We start from the raw sequence: 9,743 nt of genomic DNA, 5'->3' as shown, positions 1-9,743 counted from the left end.
TTACCCAGCGCTGTGTTGTCAAATAACCCAAGTTGGGTTGTTTTTAACCCAGCATTTTTTAGAGTGTAGGCACAGTATAGGCAAATATTTTCCTGCCAGATTGGTTGCTATGAAACATTACAGAGTGTGAGCTGCTGTTATATGTGATTTCAGCTCATATATAATGTAAAGAACAGGTACTATTTAATTCCTAAATACAGTATAAACAAGTATTGAAGTTTTGCCAGAGAATGTTAAAACACTCATTTTATCATGCAGACTTTTAAATAGAGCAACTCTGTAGAGTTTTTCCTCATCTGGAAGTCTCATAATAATAAGCGAGATGTGTATTTAGGGGAAATGATTTAGGTGGAAATGGGCGATGCTGCTAATTGACTCCTTTCTGTCATTTTGCACATACAGTTGTATTTATCTTCTATTCTACTTCATTGTTCTGCATCCTGAAGCGTTCGATCTTGTGCTCGCGAGTGTAAAACGGAGGGTTCCTCCCACAGCTGAGCTTATATAAAGGTCACACAGTCGGTGGGTGGACTATGCCTGGGCTCTGCTGTCTGTGAAAGCAATCACAATGGCTTTAGGCAACTGGGGAGGAAGTGAACACATGCTAGTGTCATCAGTCGCTCCTCCTGATGGCTTTAGTGAGGCCTTACTTTCTCCTCAAACGTTTTTCTTATTTATGATGGGAAGGACCACACTTGGCTGTACACTGTTTCTGCGTCTTTTTTGAGGGGCAGGCTGATTCACTTCCTAGCATGACGTTGTTGGGTTTTGCTCCAGATACTTCGGGCCAGTGATGGTTATCACAGGGCAAAACTGGAAAGCAGGAGTGTAGTTGTTTTTGAGAGGATCATTTGTTAGCGGGGGGAAAGAAAAGGTTTTACCGCAAAACGATCCAAATTGTGACACCACATCTTTAGAATATCAACCATATGACTTAGTTTACTGAATGGCATATTTCTGTCTGGTGGGACTCATTTCTCATTGGTGAGAAATGTCAAAGAGTTCATGTTGTCTCTTTGTTGTTGTGAAAAGATGAAGAATGCTCTTTCAACTGTCTGAGAGCAGCATTTGGCTGCCGTGATAACAAACATTTCTTTGGAAGGGAGGAGAGCTTCCCGGTTTGCGTCAAACCTGTTGGATCACACAGAATAGAAAAATATCTGATCTTTTAAAGTGACTCAGCATACGTGCTGGAACTGCTAATGCATAGGCTATTCTTCACGTTTACTTTATTACTACTACAGGAGCTCATTCTGAAAACTCACTGTGTAGAGACTCAGTAATGCGGAAAAGAAATCAGTTTTTAAATCTCTTTGGAAATCAAGCTGTGGGAGCATTGTTTCATTAAGCTCTTCTCATAAAACCATGATCTCATAAGAAGAATGTACCAGATGTGTATTTTTAACTGTAAAATTTTAAAATATTTCTGAATGGTAACTTCAAGTTTTAAACGTTTATTATAGTGTTTTAGAAGAATGTAAGATTTCAGACTTTCTACTTTGAAATTTCACGTTTAATTCCATGTGTTGCCTGTCGTTTCTTTGTAATCATTTGTAGAATTCACTAGCAATTTCTAAATGAAAATCTTTTCACCACCATTTTTTTTTCTGTGTGCTACTGTCACATGGATGCCAAACTTATCTTTTCTCCCCATCTATTACGCTCCCAATTTACTGACATTCTACCATTCTGGAAAATATCATTCTTATCGTATTATGTTTGAAACTTTGTCATTTGCATTAGATTGAGTTTTCCATCTGTTTTCCAACATGCAATGGAAAACTGCAATAAAAAAACTGGACACATTCTCATGAAATAATGGAACGCAAAGAAATAAGGTGACGTGTCATTCCTGTGCCATTTGTGGCACCAAATGGAATTGCAGTCTGAGCGACATCACAATATTTGATCAACCAGTGGTGTGAGGTTATTTGTTTGTCCAAGCAGTGGCAGACTGGGGGAGTATTTGAAAATAGTCAAGATTTTGAAGATCTGGTTGGTGCTACATGTTCACCATTAATTCTTTTTTTTTAAAGTTTGCAAAGAAAATTTGCACTGTATATTGGTACAAAATAAGAAAAAGTAAGTCAAGTAGAGAAATTCCAGAAGGCAAATGTTGTTTCTACTAACCTTTGGGCTTGCTCCTGAAAGACATCTCTAAAAACCTGAGCTGCAGTGTTTCTAAAAGCAAGTTTTGAACTTGTATGTCAGTTTGAGTTTGGCACGTCTATGTAGGATTAGCTCAGTATATCTGAATGACGACAGAATCAGATCATCATATGTGACGGGTAGCGCTCTTCATCATTTCATCTGTGGAGCTGCTGCTTCACTGACGTGAAGGAGATGAACTCCTGCTTCCAGACTCTTTCCACTCGCTCCGAAGCAGAGCTACGTGGACTGTTTCCTAGGCGACAGCACCAAACATCAGATGACAGTACGTCTGAGTGTATATTACAGTTCAGTAACGTGCCAAGAAACTGTTCTGTTGAGGCAAAAACATTCTTGTGCTCAGAATGAAAAATGAGTCAGAGTAAGCGTTATCTCTGTACGCCAGACACGTGGAATTTTAATTTCACATCATGCAAAAAGGGAGAAAAGAAAATCTCTTTGTCACTTAATGTGTTTAATATCAGCTGCCATTGTTATTATGGGTCATCCGGTATAGATGTGTTAATCATCAAAAGGAAAGGGATTTTTCCTTAAAATCCAGACTCTATTTCAGCAGACACGTTGGAGAGAAATAACTAAACAGAGCTCTCTGTCATGACGTACCTTTCATTACACAATCTGTTGGGATAACACCCCATTCGTAATTGCACCTGAGGAGTTATATCAGCTTCTTGGCTTCTTGAAGTGCTGCAGCCTGCCTGGTCTTGAGGTTTGATTAATTGTACATGGCAGTGATCTCAATAGCATACTGTTATTTTCCCTGACAGTTATTTTACCTTTACAGCCACAACGGATTTTATGGCTTTGCTATGTAATATTTGAGTACTTGAATGTTTACATGTGTGTTTTGCTTTCACTCTAGTACATTTCACTGGTAAATATTGGACTTTTTAAAGTAAAACTAATAAAACATGTTTGTATTTGTACGCTTTGGTCAAATGACGAACAATGGCATTGTGCAGTGTAACATCCTTGTCCTCCCAGATTTGGGCTGTAACAAGGAACAGAAGTTTTTGCTAGTGTCAGTGTTGATGTCAAGAGCAACTGCAACCAGGAAAGTTTAACACAATAGAACAATACTAAACATTCAAACATGAGACCCACCTACTGATTAAAGCAAATAAATGAATCATCAGTTCCATTTTTTTTTAAGGCAGCCCCTGGTATTAAGACACATGGCTTAATGCAACTTAAATGGATGTCTCTCACTGAAATATGTAGTAAAAAAACCTATGAAAGATTTCTGTTATTTTAAAAAAAAATCAACATTGTTTACATATTTTGGACATATTTGTGAGCTACTGGCACCACCTGTTGCTATTTGCGATGCGATCTAGGAAAACCCAACACATGGTGAAATTTACCCTTTTTGGGGTTTGATACCCAAAATGAAAGCTGGGTTCAAGCCGTTTCCAAAACTTTTTATTTTGTCTATAGCTTGAACGTAACAAAACGTATGGCTATCTTAAGTTGGCTGATGGCTATGATTTTCAGGAATGGAATTTTGACAAAAACGGGTTTAAAGTGAGACAGCTTTTTAGTTTCACTTCACGAGTTTAACGAGAGCTGTCTGTCAGCAGCGCTATACTGAATCATTACACAAACAGACTAATGTTACCCTGAAAAGTTTTATGTTGTTTATCAATGGCATAGTCTCTGAACTTTTGATCACCCCTTGTATGTTTAGATTGTTACGCTCCACCATCTCATGATATTAAAAAATAAATAAATAAAAAAAAACTTTGCATGCCGTAGTTTACACAGGGCTGGGGGGGAATGTGCATTGATACACATTTATTAAATATGTCCATCCATCCATCCATTTTCACCCGCTTATCCGGAACCGGGTTGCGGGGGCAGCAGTCTAAGCAGAGACGCCCAGACTTCTATCTCCCCAGACACTTCCTCCAGCTCTTCCGGCGGAACACCGAGGTGTTCCCAGGCCAGCCAAGAGACATAGTCCCTCCAGCGTGTCCTGGGTCTTCCCCGGAGCCTCCTCCCGGTGGGACATGCCCGGAACACCTCCTCAGGGAGGCGTCCAGGAGGCATCCGGAACAGATGCCCGAGCCACCTCAACTGGCCTCTCTCGATGTGAAGGAGCAGCGGGTCTACTCCGAGCTCCTCCCGAGTGACCGAGCTCCTCACCATATCTCTAAGGGAGCGCCCAGCCACCCTACGGAGAAAACTCATTTCGGCCGCCTGTATCCGGGATCTTATCCTTTCGGTCATGACCCAAAGCTCATGACCATAGGTGAGAGTAGGAACGTAGATCGACCGGTAAATCGAGAGCTTCGCCTTACAGCTCAGCTCTTTCTTGACCACGGCAGACTGGTACAGCGACCGCATTACTGCAGAAGCTGCACCGATCCGTCTGTCGATCTCCCGCTCCATCCTTCCCTCACTCGTGAACAAGACCCCCAGATACTTAAACTCCTCCACCTGGGGCAGGGACTCCCCACCAACCTGAAGAGGACAAGCCACCCTTTTCCGACTGAGAACCATGACCTCAGACTTAGAGGTGCTGATTCCCATCCCAGCCGCTTCACACTGAACTGCAAACCACCCCAGTGCCCGCTGTAGGTCCTGGTTCGAGGAAGCCAACAGGACAACATCGTCCGCAAAAAGCAGAGATGAGATCCTGTGGTCCCCAAACCAGACCCCCTCCGGCCCCTGGCTGCGCCTTCATATTAAATATGTAACGTGGTTTATTTTTTATTTGGTTAACTGTTTTTGTGGTGTTAAGAGAAAGCACTTCCACAGCTCGTCTTAACATAAGAGAAAGACACAGTCATTTCTGCTTGCTGCAAAAAATTGCTATTTTTCTGCACTAAACAAGTGAATTTTACGAAGATATTTTCAGAAATGATAGACAAGATGTTACAGAATAATAATTTAATTAAAACCTAATTTTGGAAAAAAAAAAAAAAAATCGACCTATTTTTCGAAATTCCTTAAAATGTCCCAGCGCGACATACCGGTGTCGGGTTTCCCCAGGTTGCATCACATTTTTACTGCAACACAACTCAGATAATAAAATACTGATACAATGCCACATTGTGTGGCTTTTGCTTGTAATTTTCAGTTTAAGGGCAACAAGAGAGGCGATGTAATTCTTCACTGCTTTTCCTAGTGATAAGAGGAGAAAAGAATGGAAAGATGCCTGTGGATGAATAAAACTTCCTAAAGACCAGCGTCTTTGTTCTCTTCACTTTAGCCCTGAGGCTTTTAAAAGACCACAGCTACTGAAAGAGCTAGATGTCTAGATGTCATCTTGGCAGGATGTAAACATGCTAATGCCAGTAATGGCACCGCAACCACTAAAGGTGTTTCTCAGCGCAGATTTCACTCAATATCTGAGCACGTTTAGACTCCTTGTGGGAAAAAATAGATGGTACGGCATTTGGTTTAAGCCTACGCTTGTGTATCCATTGCCACCTGTAAGCTCATTCAGTAGCTGTGGTTAGGGCTGGGCTATTTTTCAGATGTGATTGATTGATTTGAATGTAATGTTTTGCCACGGTTTTATTTTTTTCAGAAAATGAGGAGTTGCGATTTTGAATAGAAATATTACCAAACGTTAGAATTAGACACTTTGACAATATACCGATAATAACAGTAAAGAAAAGAAGAATCAAACCACGTTAGTGCACGATTAACCTCTCACGCTCATAGCACTACGCGCCATTCAATCAGAATTTGCTTTTGTGTTGATAAAGATGCATTGCGAGCAGTGGAATAGGAAAAACCTTCAAGAAGATGGGAGTGAACTACTTTTCACTTGAGCGTCGCATTTTTAGAATGCTGTTTCATGCGTTAGACACTGCAAGAGACGTGAGTGCAACAGTCAAACGCGTCCATGTTTACATAGAAAAAAACAATGGAAAAGCAGCGCAAATGAAAACTCAAAACCTTTTAACTATTACTGTATGTCTGATATTTCATGTTTGCATTATGGTGACGCTGAAAGCTGCTGTTCATTGTTTTTACCGAACATTTATAGTTAAATGTAACAGTCTACTGTGTTATACATTGTCATTTTGAACTATCTTGACTTTTGAGATTTTTTTTTTTAAAGAATTTTCTTTCTAATATGCATAAGACAAGTTTGTACAAGATTTAGTTGTAGTTTATGTATCTTGTCTGCAAAGATATTTAACAAATGATTTGTTTCACATTTACATGATGTTGACAACTTCATGTGTGGAATAGAATTTTATTTAACTGGAGGGTTAATAAAGAAAAAGTTACTTAAATCATGTTGTAGTTAAATTTTCAAGTTGACTAGTCGAGATTTTTATTTTTATTTTTTGCCATATCACCCAGCCATATAGCTGTGGTCATTGTATCACTATTTTATTTTTCGAGTTTCAATTTCACGCCATCTGAAAAATGGCGCCCCCATAGTCCAAAATATGTATAAAACGATGTGGATTTTTTTTAATAACGTTAATCTTTTCATGGGTTTTCAACTAGATATTTCAGTAAGAGGCATCATTTACATTGTAATTACATAATTTGTTGATAGTGTTGTATTTTGCTTTTTGAACAATCTATCATTTGCAATTTATTTTTTGAATTCTCCTTTCATTCTTCTATTTATTTTTTCATTTCTCTCCCACTGGATGGTGTTAAACAAATATAATAGTTTCCATTGCATCACATCCAAAGTGTTACAAAAATTGTGTTTGTTTTGACAAATGATGATGAAACATGTATATCAAACATTTTGGATAAACATAACTTGACCTTGGTTTCTTTCCATTTTCAGTTATGCAAGTAGTTGCTGGCAAATTTCAGTGTGTCTACCTAAAATCACACACAAAATTATATTTCTGAATATTTGAAAGTTTCTGGGGCAAACCTCTTTTATGACCCTTTGACCAAAACTCATGTTTCAATAAATTTACTGCACGATTTGTGGCTTTCTTGTTGTTTTGACAGAACAAGAACAGTAACTATGCAGCGCGGCCTAATCCAGCACAGGTGGACACTGGCACAATCACCTCCAGACAGAGATATGATCAGAGAATGTGGCATAGAGAGAAGAATGGGAGCGTACAGTGTTACAATCTTCATTTTGGGTTAAGCTCAGTCAGTATAGGCCAACATGTTCAAAAACAGGCTGTGTTCCCAAAAGACACATTATATTTGTAGTAAATAAATACAGCCTCCAGCATCTCAAAAGAAATCCAGTCTGGCTGGTGGTAAATCAAAGTCGCCGAGGCATTGCAGTTCTGAATCTGAAAGACTAATGGTTCCTACTGATGGTCTCGGTCAGTGGTTTTTGACAAATCTGCAGTGTATATCAAATCAGTGGCAGATGTCAAAATGGAACATCATCAGAAGAGAAAATAAGTGATGCTATTTGGACCCATGTTTATACATTATGTGATGAATGTTATGAAGAGCAAGCACTTTGCATCGCAGATGCTTTTATATCACATTAGACGAGCTCTGCATCTGGAGAGCATTTTGCATATATCTGTTTTGTTTTTTTGGGATCCTGTTTGATAAATATGATTTCACAGCTGCTGGAACTTTTCTACTTGACTAAGAGACTTTGGCAAGCAAGAGGAGTGAATTGATCAAGGTGTTTATAAAAAAAGGAGGCATTATTTGACATAGCAGTCAGTGGAACAAGAACCATGTTGAAACACTTTCCAATTATTCTCTACGGATTGGCCATTACATAACAGTGGTGACGGTGGAGCTCTCTCCATGTGAAGACTGACCAGCGTGGAACAAATTCTTTTCAGTCTCTGTACTCGAAATACATTTGAAATGCCATTAGCGATAAAGACATTAAGGCGCAAGCTGTTTTTGGAATACCACACATAAAATGACAGTACCTGACAGATGATCATCTTGAGAAATTACAACACAATCCCAGACTCGGTAGCAAAAAAAGAATCATTAGAACAGCCTGTGCCTTTTCAGCCAATCAGGAACGGTCCCTCGCTTATAGGATTTTGGAAGTAGTGTGCAGAAATTAGTCTGAAATCACTTTAGGACTTAACTAGTTCTGCTTAAAATAAATCATAATAAACATTAGGGCTGGGCAAAAAAATTAGATTTCATGATTTTAATCGATTTTCATTTATACGAAACAATATCGATTCTTATGTCCCAAGAATCGATTAGTCTAGCCTGTTTTCCGTTAATGAATGGAATATTGTAGCACGCCTTCAATCCAATAAATTGTAATAAGCTTTGTGCTTTCTTACTTTTCATATGAAATAAGGTCTCAGATTTCAAAATCTGTCCATTTTATGACAGTATTCAAACAATAAATGCTGTTTTGACGCTGTATGAGGAGATCGCTTAAATAGGGTGACCACCTGTCCCGCTTTGCTTTGTACCGCACAGCATTTTCACCCCTTGCCCCGCACGTCACATATTGAGAAAATGTCCTGCATTTGCACCAGTCTGTTGATTTTTACTGATCATATTTAGAAAACATCCATGCGTTCTTTTTCTTTTTTAAGAAAGCTTTGAATTTATTCTTTTTGAGGCATAGTTTCTGCGCAAAGGATTTAAGGACCTCATCAAGTGATCTAGAACCACCGATGATATTCGAACACACACAAAAACACGATATTCTCCATTAAAAAAATAAAAAATAATAATAATAGTTTGTTTGAGGCGGTTTCTATGGCGTTATTTTAAGGACAATGTCTAGAGCACATTATAGTGGATCCTCTTTCCTCTCATAAAAAAGACGCTTTCTCTAGCTTGCATATGCGCTCTCAGAAACACAGATAAGCGCATATGATAACGGATGTAACCAGTATTTACATAGCATAACAGTAGAAAATGTATCACTCTCACAAGTGTCCCGCATTGTGCCGCAAAATCACGTCTATGTCCCGCAAAAGCCCTATTCCAGGTGGTCACCCTACGCTTGAAGTGGATTTGAATTGATAATCTCCTCCGCTTTATTACTAGTTACAGCACAAAATAAACATGAATAAACATATGAAGGAACATTAAAAGAATGAGTACAACTTACGGAAATCCGTATTCTGTCTCGTGTAAACGCTCAATCAGTGTTTCAACCGTGAAAAGACGTCAGTATAACAGCTTGTAAACAATGTCACGCAAGCCTGTGATTCAGAATCAAATCAAATCAAATAATTTGAATCAAATCCCAGGTCTAATAAACATGCCTTGTAATTTTTGTTATTACCAACAGCAACAGGTCCATAAGGGAAAGCAATTTGTAGAGTAGCTGCCATGTATAATGCAAGCTTGGGTTTAACTCAAGATCAAGAATACAGAAAAAATATTTAAAGTCATTAGATAGAATGTAAGGACACTGAAAATTGAATTGGAGTGAATAAAATGTTATTTTTTATACATTTTATGCTCTTGTTCGGACGTATTTTAGTCTGTATTCAAAATGGATGTGTTTGGGTATAGAATAAAAAGGATTGTGGGGCCATATCAAAGAACTCTAATCCATCAGCACAAAACAGCATCTGAGCTTCGCAGATAAAAGGTAGACAAAAGATGGTTGTTATATAACTCCATTTGACTAATGTTTGCAGGTGTAGGAGGCAAAAGGTTTGGCACAG

This window comes from Labeo rohita, chromosome 5, assembly GCF_022985175.1.
Source record: "Labeo rohita strain BAU-BD-2019 chromosome 5, IGBB_LRoh.1.0, whole genome shotgun sequence".
Lineage (NCBI taxonomy): Eukaryota > Metazoa > Chordata > Actinopteri > Cypriniformes > Cyprinidae > Labeo > Labeo rohita.
The sequence above is the reverse complement of the archived record's forward strand: the minus strand, read 5'-3'. Positions refer to the sequence as shown.